The sequence below is a fragment of the Saimiri boliviensis genome, chromosome 1 (assembly GCF_048565385.1).
Source record: "Saimiri boliviensis isolate mSaiBol1 chromosome 1, mSaiBol1.pri, whole genome shotgun sequence".
Lineage (NCBI taxonomy): Eukaryota > Metazoa > Chordata > Mammalia > Primates > Cebidae > Saimiri > Saimiri boliviensis.
In genome coordinates, this window is record NC_133449.1 from 34,905,640 (window position 1) to 34,920,310 (window position 14,671).

A 14,671-nucleotide genomic window follows, 5' to 3' on the forward strand; every position below is an offset into this window, starting at 1 on the left:
GGAAAATAGTCTATTACATACAAGTTGTATAGGGCTTTATTGTCACACTTCTGATAATATGTATACTTTGGAAAAATTATTAATATCATTTTACTGAAGGAGAAACTCAGACACCCATGCAAGAAATGCCATTTCCATGGTTATCAAACTAATTGGTAGTGAAGTCTAATCTAGAATCCAGATTTCCTGGCTCTCTTCTAGGACTTTTTTCCTTTTATTATACTGAAGTTTTATTACTAATTCAAATTTTAAACATTTGTCACAAACACATAATTATAGGGATCAGACAGATAGTATCAATGTCTTCATTGTGTATAAAATGATGGGGAAAGAGCATGAACCAGAGAGTACAGACACCACATAACTCATTCAAAGCATTTTTTTTAACAATGCATGAGATAAATAAATTACTTATATATGTCTTATAAAGTAACCAGAAAAATATGTGGTCAGCATTATACATTGCAGTTTTTCTTGGTACATTATGGGAAATCACATCCAAATCTGTGATGAGAATGAAAACCAAATCAACATTATCATAAACAACAAAATTATATTACAGACTTGATGTGTCAAAAAAATATTGGAGAGACCTGAATCTTTCTATGTTGCAATAAATATTTTTCACTGAATGTACATTTTTATTTAACAATACTTATTATGAATCTTTCTTCAACAATACAAGCTAGATACACATAGGACAAGACAGAGAATGTAGACAAACAATGGGGAAGACAGTGAGTTTATCTAGATTTGGAAATGTCAGCCTCAGGGTTCCTAAAGGTATAGTGACTATTTTTCCAATCGAGATGTGTTTGAGAGTGAAGTGGAATCTCTTCATAGGTATTCTGACACCTCAAATCTGACTTGAAAAGTGTGATTCATGCCTATTAAACAGACCATTAGCATTGTATTGAGATAGCAACACTTTCCCATTTAAATCCAGGCACTAGAAATGTGAGAATAGCCCTTTTGACTAACTGCTAACAGACCAAAAGAAGTCCCGTGGCAAGAATGAGAGTGTTGAATGTCATTTTAATTTTCATTTTAATTTGACTCAAGTTAACAGACTGAAATAGTGCTGTGCTTGACTTGTTACATCAAAATCAGGTTTTGAATCCGATATGTTGACTACAAAGATTTCTACCAGTTTATTTTCTTAGGTGCTTTAAAATCTTTATTATTCTTTTTATCGCGTGTCCACTTTCATTTTGAAAACCTGCAAAACATTCTACATTGGTCCTGCTCAGTGGTTTGTAACATTCCTCATTAATGCCAAAACTTTTCTATCTCTGTTTCATACAATTCTTTCGATTTGGTGAGAAAAACATTTCTTACCTTTTCCAGAATTTGAGCTAATTCTTTCCTCAGACACCTTGCTACACCGTGACTGAGTTTCATTTATCACCAGAAAACTGTCTACCAACACAGTTCAAGGTCAAAAATGCTCTGACTCTCTATATTGAACCTGTATACAATTTTATAAAAATACATATTAAATATCACCTTTTTACTAACACTTGATTTTCTTTTTATTATTATAATGAAATTGACAGTCATGGATCACGATGAAAGTTTTTATGTCTTTTGCAACAGTATTTCACCTTTTGAATACAGCATAATTTTACAACATGAAAAAAAAATCCTATTATGACCTTTCATAATCCAAGACAGCAAGCACATTGTTAGGAATTGCTGAGGTAGAATAGACTCTTCAGTTTAATTTATAAATTTGACTTAAGGATTCATTTTGTTTTCATTTTCATGAGCTATGACACTACATTTAGTCATTGTATGCACAACAGCCTAAACAGTTTCACACATAGTTTTGCTCCTTTTATAGAGGCATAATTTTCCAACAATCTAGGTGTACTTTTAGAATGGAAATCCATTTGCTTGATACTCTCCTTACCATATGTCTTCTCTACTATGTCAAAATGGGAAAGAAAAAAAAAATAAATAAAGCCAAGAACTCTCATTTTACTTGCTTTGATTTCATGGTATTTTTCAACCAAAGTCATTTGAGTTATTTTTTTCTGATTAACACGTTTCTTCATCAACTATGATTGCAAGCCATTAAATTAGATTGCCTTCTTTTAATCTTTGCTGGCTTCAGTTGTCTTATGAGGGGGAATATGTAAACTCTCAAATTTAAAATATATATATATATATAAAATTCTTAGTATGCAGGAAAAAACGTTTAATAAAATGACTTTTCATCATATATACCTTAATGTTACACAATTATAACTTAAACTTTGGACACGCATAATAAATGGACATTTTTTTAATTAAAGAAGAAAAGCTAAATATCATATGAAAGCAGATGGTATTTTTAAATGCAGTCTCTCTAAGTCTCTATAGAGACTTTATGTTTAAAGAAGGCCTCAAGCAAGAATGCTGCAAAGCAAAGAGTAGTGCTTGAAACACCAATTTATATTCCAGTATAAAGCTTATCGAAATATATTTCAAAAGTAGGTAGTGGAATCATCATGAATCGATTGTATCATTTGACAAATAATGTAGATAATGACAATTCTTTATCTAAATTTTAAAAAGAAAATCTGAACAGTATTAGAAAATCTTTTACTTAGTGGATTTTGTTTCTGTCTTGATTTACTATGCTAAAGTATTTGCAATGGCTACTGAATAGGAAAAGATAGTGTACTCTGTTATTGTTATTTTTATTTATAGTACTTCTGCTGGAACTAATACCTGGGTATTTAGTATCACATAGATAAAATATCTGGAAATATTAACTAAATATTTCTCATTTGTTTTGATATGCTATTCTCACATGAAACCAGTATAGGAGACAAATCCATAAATTCTTGCTGGCTTTACAGGAAGCCCAAGAAGGACTAGATTAATAAGAAGATTTGTGCAAAAGAAAGTGATCGTCTCACTGTATTTTTTTACTTAAATTTGTTTATATACATTGTTATCAGTCATGCATATTATTTTAAAGGTAAAATAAAATAATTCAGCTTGTGAAATACACCTTCTCACTTTTTCTTACATTCATCTCTTTGCAACACCACTTATCAAAGTCGTAACATCCTTTCAAGATGCATTTAAAAAAATGAGGCTCCATGAAGCTTTTCCAAACCAGGCCATTCCTTCTACACATGTCATATTTTTGTCATCTTTCATATCTAGGATTACTGTCTTGTAGAGCTGTCAATCAAATGTGTATAATTCAGTGGTCAGCATGCTTCCCTTCTGACCCTCCATTGCCACAGACTAGCCAGGGTTATCTTTTTCTAATATAGTTAAAATAGAAGAACATTGTCTCAAATCTATTACTGAGTCATTACCCAGTTATTGCTCTTCCCCATGGCTGACTGTTCAGTTCCAGGCCTTTTTACATTTTGAGGCTTAGCTCTTCCCTAAACTACTGGCTTCAGTCCACTGCATAGGCTCTTGATCCGTATACACTATTATCAAGGGTTGGGAGTAAATCAAGGGAATCCATGCAGTATGGGCATAATATAGAACTATGTGCTTCACATGACACAAATCAACTTTATAAAGGACATTTGTTTACGCATACCTCAGGACGTAGTTACTTTTGAGGTTTTCACTCCTGTGTGAGTGATTCTTTCAAACTACCAAGCAATTATCGCCCTGTTATAGAAAGTCCCACGTCTCCCCTTAATTACTAGTCATGTAACTGATCCAACCCATTTCCTTCATTGTAAGCACTTGAAATGTAATAATTTTCAGCAGCATATTTGGTGAACCAAAGCTGTTCAGTCCAGTAGTTAATCATCTGAAAGGGTGGGATAGAGTAGAAAAGTTTAAAATAAATGTCATCATTTTGGATACTTTCTTTTTACTATGAGGAATATTACATATTCTTCTTGTATCTAATTGGGAACCTCGGTGTTGATTCTAACAAGCAAGCGTGTGCATACACACACACACACACACACACACAAACACACATCCCACATATCAAATACTGACCATATTAATATGCTCAAAAACTGTCAAAGGAAGAAAATCACTTTTCTAAACATAATATACTTTGTTTGGTACCCCTGTCTAAAATAGGAATATTGCTTCAAAATAACTAGAATCAAAATATTTCTTCCTCATTGTTATAAACACAAGACACATGCTTATTACAAAATATTAATGGTTTACTTTCTAAAGATCTGGTATAATATTTGAAACTAATATTTTTCTGTACCTAAAGGCAGGTTTCAATGTTAGGGTAGGTTTACTCAAAATTATATTTTATAATAATGGAGGCAAATGAGAATTTATCTCATATAAAAACAAACCTCCAGATATTAGAAGGGTACAAAAGTTTGCCTTCAGCTCTATGAAATGTGTCATTTCCTCTACAAGATAAGCTTCCTTGAACTTTCCTTATTCGTATTTGTATCTCTGATGGTTATTACACAGTTGCCTTTTAGTAAATGCTTATTTAAATAGTGATCATAAAGACACACACACACACACACACAGATGCACACACAAAATTGGTAACACAGGATGGACTGAAAATGGAGAGTGTACCGTAATCCATTCTCCTTCTACCCATGGAATAATTCATTCTTTTTCTATTCACTCTCTCGTCTTGTTTGACATCAGTTGAATAAAATTTGCAGGTAAGTGAAGAAGTCGTATATGTTAAGAAGCTCTGATATGATAATGGAAGAGGCTTTGTCATAGCACTGTCAGACACTAGGGAAGCATGAGAAACAAATCTACCTGGGATCAGAGGAAACTTCCATGAAGATGATTTTTGTGGCAAAATGTTTCTGCTGATCTTTCAACCATCATATTATTTTGTCAAGACTTTTAAGACATATCCGTTGTCCATTCAGTGTTTTCTGAAAGACTGATTGACTGCCGGAGATGGGGAGATATATTCAGTTGAAGCCCTCAGAAAATGCAACCAATGAAAAAATGTTTTGTAATTCAATGTTTTGTCCAACAACCTAGAAAAATAAAATTGTAAGATTGTAGACATTCATATTAAAGATCTGGATAATGAAAGTTCAATAAAACTTTTACACTCTGAGACCTCAATTTAGAGGGTTACTTTATTTTTCTTTTTGTGTTACTATGGTTGGCTTTACAGCCAATATAATAATTTGAAACCTCCACAGATGACCCTTAAATGAAGCCAATGCTTTTATACACTTTAAACCTCAGGCTAACATATCTTATTTACATTTTCACAATGGAAATTGTTTTTTATTTCTTTGCATTTGATTCATTTTGCATTTTTAAAAAAAAACTCAAGATTCTGAGTAGTATAAGTTGCCCTTCCTGGGATAGTTTTTCATTGAAACTGTTATATTTGTATACATATTATATACATTATAAATCTGAAATACAACAAATCCTAAAAACATAAGAAACAAACAAAAACTGCTATTGTAGCACTGACTGGTGAAGGTTCTCCCTTCAGGTGTCTGTTCCATCATTGGGTAAATACATTCACATGCTTAAAACTTTGGTAATAATAGAGGTGGCCATCGAGCCCTTGTGCATGATTATTACAAACCATCATTCCATGCTAAGATTGTGGTCACATCTTATGATAATTATTTTAAATAATAAAAGTTATATCTGGATAATGTTTCTTGATAAGGAAATTATACTGGGCTCAATGGTTACTATGTTATTTGTCTTAACAAGTTATCTAATGCAGACAACAGCAGACTTGTGTTCACATCTGAGAAAGAGCACAGCTTTAGAGGGTAAATTGGCCCATGCACAGCATCGGTAGAGCTTCTATTAACTGCTCAGTGGATTGAAAATGTAGCACGCTAATCTCTATGGGGGGTGAAATGTTACACCTAAATAAATTCCTCAAATAAAACTGTGTAAAGTACACTACACTTTGTAAAAGGTGCAAAGCTAGATAAGACACAATTCCTGTTCCTAGAAACTTCTCAGGTGATATAGAAACAGGCATAGACTAATAATCAGCTGTATTCAATGAAAATAAATTTTACTATAATTGAGGATTAGCAAAATGATGTGGAGGAGGTCAGAACATACTTCGTCTAGGATGTGGCATTTGACTTGAACCATTAAAGCATATGGCTATTTTAAAGACTGAAGGAAAACCTTCTGACTATTTTGGATGAATACAATGAGATAAGGCTAAGAAATTGACTGGTTAATAGATAGCACTGAAGGACAGTCAGAATAGTTTAGAGTTTCTTCCATAGGTAATGAGTAGACATTGAAGAATCTTGAGGAAGCGAGTGATGCAATCTGTCTTATATTTTAGAAAGACAAGGATAACTGGCTTGTGAGTAATTAATTGCAGAGACATTTAATTGCAGTAGGGCAGAATAAAGAGGGTTAAAGCCTGGGGCACCTGTGTAAAATATAAGAGAGATGAGAATAGAGGTATTAAATAAAAGGGTAGCATGTGGTGAGTTACTGATATAGAAGATAAAAACGAAATCAAAAATACAACTCCCAAAGTATTGTCATAGGTATCTAGGAAGTCATCAGTCAAATTGGGAACCCAGATGATGATAAATTTGAAGGACAAAATGACTGGATTACAGCTAAACCCTTTTGAAATTAGGGAATCTAAAGTTAGAATCAAAATAAAATATAGACCTGATGTTCCTAGAAGACAGAGAGAGTACATGGAGATGTGGAAAGTATTTACAGAAGTTCAAATAGTTTAAACAAATGGTCTTGAGCCCAGAAGGTCGGTCTTTGCAAATTATCTTCATTTAAAGGTCTAACAATGTTGGACCCTCAAAATGAAATGCAGAAGTAATGGTACAACAATTAGCAAACTGCTGTGGAGCAGATCAGAACGTACTTTATCTAGGAGGTGGTATTTGAGTTGAACAATTAGATGAATCTGGAAATATTAAAGCATATGGTCATTGTGAAGACTGAAGGAGAATCTGACTTTTTTTATTTGTATAAAATGTGATAAGGCAGGGAAATTAATTGGATATTAGAGGGCAGTGAATTAAAAGCTTTTTAATTCAAAGGATGTAATTAACTCACTTCTTTATTTTCTTTGATTCAATTTATATAATTTTATCTATAATGTAGTATGTTTTTACTAAATCCGAGGTATGCAATAGTAAATAAAACATACAAGAATTCCTGTCCCAATGGTTATTACATCCACCCTTTAATAACACATAGAAGCAGAGATATAATTTATGCCCCTAAAATCAAAGGGGACCTAAGGGAGGCTCATAATTTATTTATGTTTTTATACTGAGTAGGAAAACGAGATATATTTTCTTCTTCCTTATAGATGAGTATTCACTTGTCAGGCAGTCTCTTCTCCAAATTCCAGTGCTGACACTCCCCTAGAAAGTTTTATACATGAAGTACATAAGCCTCAATTATAGAGAGTAATTAGTAGCACCAATAGATGCTCAACTAATGATAGGTGAAAATGGAGAGGTTAAGGTTGATGGGAGGCAATGCACCCATTCCGTACAAACCCAAAAGCCAAAAGCCAGCTCTCCTTGAGTTTTTCCAAGTTTTTCCTTTAGAAACAGACAAAGAAGAACTATTCATTTACTTCAGGTCACTTCATAAAACTGGTAAGCCACATTTCAGTAAATATGAGATCAGAAAACATATTTTAGAAGCACTTGTTTATTTTTAAACTATTAGTATAATAGAATGAAAGTATTCAAAACATTTAAAATTTATTTAATTTTGTGCATGATGTATGTTTAATTAGAGAACACATTCTATTATATGAAAAAGATGAAATTGATGGAGGTATCAATTAGGTGTTTATTGTGAATTTGTTTAAAGTGAATTTATTTTTAGAAATTATTCCCTGCATGATCTAGAGATGAAATAGTGCTGGTCATAATTACACTGTAGGGATTTTTGAAGTGGAAAATTTCTAGAAATTATTTAGTTATTATCATTTGGTTTTGGTTATTGAATTGGGTGCGGTTTTCTAAAAGAGGGAATTATAGTGAAAATAGAAAAGATAAAAAGGATTAAGGTAATTTACTGCTTGATGAAGGACTAATGAATATTTGAAAATCTCATTTGTGGCTTAGTTCAACTAGTACTTAAGCAATTCATTGAGGGTATTCATATATAATTGGAAATAGACATTAATAAGATCTATATCTTGCATATTTAAAACAAGTCATTTCATTATTTTACCAAACATTTATTGATTTCTCAGAATGTTTTTTGTAGTTTCTGAAGATATACATTTTAGTGAGAGGGGGCACCTAAATTCAAACAAATTAAAGAGCAGGGCAGCAAACAGGCAAATCAACCACCAGTTACTGTGGGAGAAGTGGAGATACCACTATCAACAAAAGCAAAAGTGAAGGGCTCATAATCAAGAAGAGGGGAGTAAAGCGATGTTTCCATAGACCATTGCTATTCAGCTACTCACTGCCTGTAATATTGGCTATATCATATCTGAGCTTTATTCCAGCTCTGCAAATATAGAAAGTCTAAGATAATTGCAATACATTTTTTAAAAAATCTTTAAAACAAATAGAACAAAGAACAACTATTAAAAGTTTAATCACAGTCTTGGACCATTAATACTCTCCATGAGTAAATTCATAATTTGTTCTTCACCATGAGAATTACTCAGGGAGAAACGTCTTAAATCTGCCTGTGGCACTCTCTGGCTGAAAGAGATAAATTCATGAAAGACACAAGAAAATTAAGACTTGTGTTATGCTGGTGGCATGATTTGGGTTACTGTAGGGTGCCAGCCCCCACACCCCACCCTTGGGTACCCTGAGTTCGGTGTCAACAAAGGAAAAAGGCAGGTTAAGAATGCATAAAATGGGATCAGGGGGTCAGTGCATAAAGGAAGCTAAAAAGGCCCCAAGCTCTGATCTTCCACAGTATTTATTGGTTACAGTCACTTTGATCTATGGGGTAGGTGTTAGAGTGACGGTGGGGAGAGGGTGACATGATGGTGAGGTGAATCAGTAAGCTGGAACTGAATCAGTGAGCTGGAACTGGTGCACCATTCTAATGATTGATAACAGTGGTGGTTTGGGAGTTTCACAAAACAAGAACATGTGGTTATCTTCAGTCTATTACCTATGTGCAGCTGGTAGAATGTGGCCTTACAAAGGAGCCTACAAGTCTGGTTACATCTCAGTGCTACGAAGGGGCTTTATATCCTTGAGCACAAAGTTTACGGTAACAGAGCCTAGGTCACCCAGCAGGGAAATGTGAGGCATGGAGAAATTTGCCTCCCCAAAGGCCTCCTGCAGTTTGCCCCAGTTTGCTGTTCCTAGTTTATATGCTACTCATAATCAATTTATGTAGGCACTCTGTAAGTCCTTTCTCCTTTGCTGCTTCCCCCAAAAGGTTACTAAGTGTTACAGTGTGTGTCCTAGTTAGAAAATATTTTACTTCTTTATTTCTAGTTACCATATGCTTTTCTTGGATAATATTTTTATCTTCATTTTTCTTGAACCATATATTAAAAATTATTAAAGACAAAAAACTATTCTGAATTATGATGTCCTAAAAAGAATAAGGTTTATCATTTTCACTTCAACAAGACTACTAATATATATATATATTATTCTTCAGTAATAATATATATATTCAGTAATACATATATTCAGTAATAATATATATAACTATTCTAAATCTCTCTCTATATATATAATATATATAATATATATATTCAGTAATATATATTCAGTAATAATATATATATATAACTATTCTAAATCTCTCTCTCTCTTTCTCTCTCTCTCTCTCTCTCTCTCTCTCTCTCTCTATATATATATATATATATATATATATATGTCACTTTCCTAAAAATCTGATCATCATATGAGAAAAGAACATAAGCCCTGGAGCTACTGTCATACCAGATAGAATATAATATGATAACAGATATACAGATGTGTGGAGGGAGAAAAGCATGATTATGTATCATTGATGATTTGCTGGTGAGCAAAACATTCTGGCCGGACCTTAACCAGTCTTAGGAATTTTGTCAAAATATAGAGGAAGAGTACTGAATAGAGCTGGAGCAAAAATAACTGAGTATACTTTAAGAGCTATTATTTATAGATGGATCATAGAGTAATTATTTCAGAATGAATAATGAAAGGTAGTGTTATAATTTGAGAGAAGTTTAGAAAGCTAGGTTAGCAGAGGAAAGACTAAAGAAGACATAGATTCTAGGACATCTTGACTAGAAACTAATGATGATTATCAGATTAGCATTGATGACATTGGTGTTTCCTTCCAATGCCATGGGTTTTCTTCTCAAGTATAGTAATTGGACTTTTTTTCTACACTTCCAAGTTTTTCACATTGTCTCCTTTCTTTCATATGATGAGGGTTTATTGCAAAGAATCATAGAGGAAATTAGGAATCATGTGATTATTATATGTGGAAAGAACATAGCTTATTTCTTTCCCAGAAATTTAGACACAAGAATTTATCAGAATTTTAAGAATGATAGGAAAGTTTCTTTTTGTTCCTTGGGGTATATTAGCTACTTAAGTGAGCCAGTTCTCTTTAAGAAATTTCAGAAGACAATATAATTTCTTCCTGTTATCTTTTATACGTGGACCTCCCTTCAATGTTTCCTGATTCAATATAGAACACCACTGAGCAGTCTTACATCAAATCACCCCTTGGTAGTTTATCTTTTTTTTTTTTTTTTTAATTTATTTTTTTTTATTGCATTTTAGGTTTTGGGGTACATGTGATGAACATGCAAGATTGTTGCATAGGTACACACATGGCAGTGTGCTTTGCTGCCTTCCGTCCCCTCACCTGTATCTGTCATTTCTCCCCACGCTATCTCTTCCCACCTCCCCACCCCCCCGCCCCTCCCCCATTTCCCCCCAACGGACCCCAGTGTGTAGTGCTCCCCTCCCTGTGTCCATGTGTTCTCATTGTTCAACACCCGCCTATGAGCGAGAATATACGGTGTTTGATTTTCTGCTCTTGTGTCAGTTTGCTGAGAATGATGGTTTCCAGGTTCATCCATGTCCCTACAAAGGACGTGAACTCATCGTTTTTGATGGCTGCATAATATTCCATGGTGTATATGTACCACATTTTCCCTATCCAGTCTATCATCGTTGGGCATTTGGGTTGGTTCCAGGTCTTTGCTATTGTAAACAGTGCTGCAGAACTCTCCACCCCAAATCCACAGAATATACATTCTTCTCAGCACCACATCACACCTACTCTAAAATTGACCACATAATTGGCAATAAATCACTCCTCAGCAAATGCAAAAGAACAGAAATCACAACAAACAGTCTCTCAGACCACAGTGCAATCGAGTTAGAACTCAGAATGCAGAAACTAACTCAGAACCGCACAGCTTCATGGAAACTGAACAACTTGCTCTTGAATGTTGACTGGATAAACAATGAAATGAAGGCAGAAATAAAGATGTTCTTCGAAATCAATGAGAACGAAGACACAACATACCAGAACCTCTGGGACACATTTAAAGCAGTCTCTAGAGGAAAATATATAGCAATGAGTGCCCACATGAGAAGAAAGGAGAGGTCTAAAATTGACACTCTATCATCAAAATTGAAAGAGCTAGAGAAGCAAGATCAAAAAAACTCAAAACCTAGCAGAAGACAGGAAATAACTAAGATCAGAGCAGAACTGAAGGAAATAGAGACACAAAAAACTCTTCAAAAAATCAATAAATCCAGGAGCTGGTTTTTTGAAAAGATCAACAAAATAGACAGACCACTAGCCAGATTAATAAAAAAGAAAAGAGAGAATAACCAAATTGATGCAATAAAAAACGATAAAGGTGATATCACCACAGATTCCACAGAAATCCAAACCATCATCAGAGAGTATTACAAACAACTCTATGCACATAAACTTTTTTTTTTTAACCAATTAATTCATGATTGTCTGTGGCTCCTGATTCAAGATATTGTGACCAGGGCAAAAGAACACAAAAAAGTAAGAAAAGTCTATGCAGAATTAACTTTCTGTGGCTGGTTTCCTCAGAAGGAAGTGGCATGGTTGGCACCTGGAATTTTAAGAACTGCCCTCCATGACACACAACTAAAGATATTCTTCTTCTCTGGATTAAAAGTTATATAATCAGCATCTGCCACAGAAAACATAAAATCTGTACACTCTGTGATTTGATGTTAATTGCCCAAAATAAGACTAAGTATAAAAATATCTAACTCCATCTGACAGCTATATTGGCTTGATCTGCAGTAGCTATCCCCTCCCTAACACACACACACACACACACACACACACACACACACACACACCTCATTCAGTCTTTCCATTCCTTTCCAAGTATTACTAACACTATTTAAGCTTTGAACATAGCTTACTAATCATTTGAACTGAAAATGTTATTAAAGTTTGTACATGCTACATAGAAAATGATCTGTTTTTGAAAAATAATGATAGCATTAAGATATACATTTAACTAATTTATATTATTAATTTAGTAGAGTCTTAAAATCTACAGTAGTCAAAATATTGTTTCCATTTCTTCATGCCTGTTTCTAAACTGCAGGAACACATCAAAGATATTAAAAAAGAAGGCAACTCAGGAAAGTGGCAAAGAGAGCCACCCTTCATCCAATTCCAAGTGGTTCTTAGAGAAGAGTTTATTAGGTTGAAGTGCCAAGATTTATATTTATATTTATATTTACTCAATAATTCACTCCATACATGCTTTGACATGTGTTATAGTTCCCATTCCTTAACAAAGTACTGCTCCAAAGTTAGTTTTTGAGGCCTGAAGTCAACATCTAGCTATACAAACTGTGGAAGATAAGGAAGATTATAATTGTACAAGAGTATGTTAAGGCTTTTATAAGCCAAAAAAAAAAAATGAGTCCAATACCACAGCTCAAGAGTTCTCACAATCTGAGTGGTATATGCACTCTCAATAAGTAGGAAATAAAAATACTATCCTAGAGAAATGAACTTTCTCACATTGTGTTTTTCTGAAGGACACTGTTACTGCCAGTTATGAAGTATAAGGTAATTGGTGATGATGTGTGCAGATAATTTTAGTGACACATAATTATCTCTTAATTTTCACAACATCTAAATCAGTGCATACTGCAATTAATCGTACCCTGTGGCCATATAGTTACAAAATACACCATTTGATCATCTGTGAAATGAAAACTGTTGATATAAGCTTTCATGCACAAGCTAGCAACCTCAGTGGGAGTCCAGTGAAGTGAACAGTAGAGAAGGGATCAAGCCCTCACTTGCGGCGTGACTTTGGGTAAATCTATTCTCACATCTAACCTTCAATTTTATTAGCTTCTTTGTGTAAATAATGGTGCCTTTCTTTTTCAGTCAGACTCAGTGAAATCTCATCCAATTCTTATCAAAGAGATGTAAAATGGTTGAAATCCTTTTTGAGAATTAATATCATATAAAGACAGCTGTATGCAATTGTCGGATAATGAACTGGGACAAAGGTGTCCCCTCCCAGTCTTCTCAGTGGCTAGCTATTTGACTTTGGATGTGTTACTTTAATCTTTCTCTTATCAGTAAAATGAGTACATTTAACTGGATTTTAAAAATAATCTCTTCTATCTCTAAACATCTATGACTTTAAATGTAAGTTAGTAGTCTGATTTTTTTAAAAACCACTTAAATATTTTAATATCTTTTTGCTCCTGAATTTTTTAAGTATCAGAAATACATGTTTGATATGTGCAAAGCTGATAAAAGATTTCTTGGCCACATGCTTGCAATAAACATGTTATTCCAATAAGCAATGAAGAACTAAAGTCTCTGTTTGTAAGTAAATGAATATAGGTATGTGCTGCAAGAACTTAAAAATAAGCTGACTTTAATTTTACAGATTGGAAGTTCTGGATGTGACTGGAAATGTAATGATCCTGAACCTAGTCTGCATTATCCACAAAGCTATTAATCTTGAAATGTTCCAAAACATGCAGGTTTTACTTTGCTCTCTTAACACATTTTTGCATTTAAAATCATTCACTTATACCTGATAAAAAGACTAGAGTGGCCATAGAGATTTCAGTACGCCCCAAGGTGCTTTTTATGATAAGGTTGGATTGGAATGTGCTTTAGGAGACTATCCTTATATTAAGTCTTATGGGTGAGTGCACTGTGTCACTATGATTTATGGTACTCAACTCTGCCTGGGGAGAACATGGGTCTTTTGAGGAGTTACAATCATATTTTGGAGAATCAGTCTGAGGCTGCTAATTGGAAATTGTCAAAATGTGTTGCTCCAGTCCCATGAGAACTTACTAGGCTTACTTTACCAAACCAGCAGTAAATCTGATAACACCTATAATTCATGCATAACTGCTCATAGTTTTCAAACTGGGTTTTTAACCTGACTGAAGATAGTTTGACTATGAGTGACATCCTTGGTCAAAGTATCCTCAGGGTAATTATAAATGATGGAATAAATTCATTTTGGAAATATCAGATGGTATTAACCCTGAGATAATTCATTCATTGTGTTTGAAAAAAGTTAGTAAACTTCTAGCCTTGAATAATTTATACTCTATTTTAAGGGTCTATAAAAGATAAGCGTTTTTGTTTGTTTGTTTGTTTGTTTGTTTTCCAAATTGGTGGCCTAAATAGTCACAGTAGTAACTAGTTAACTCAGTCGTTGTTGGCCTGAATACACATTATGAAAAAGATAAATAATTGGGTTTGGTTTTGTTCTAAT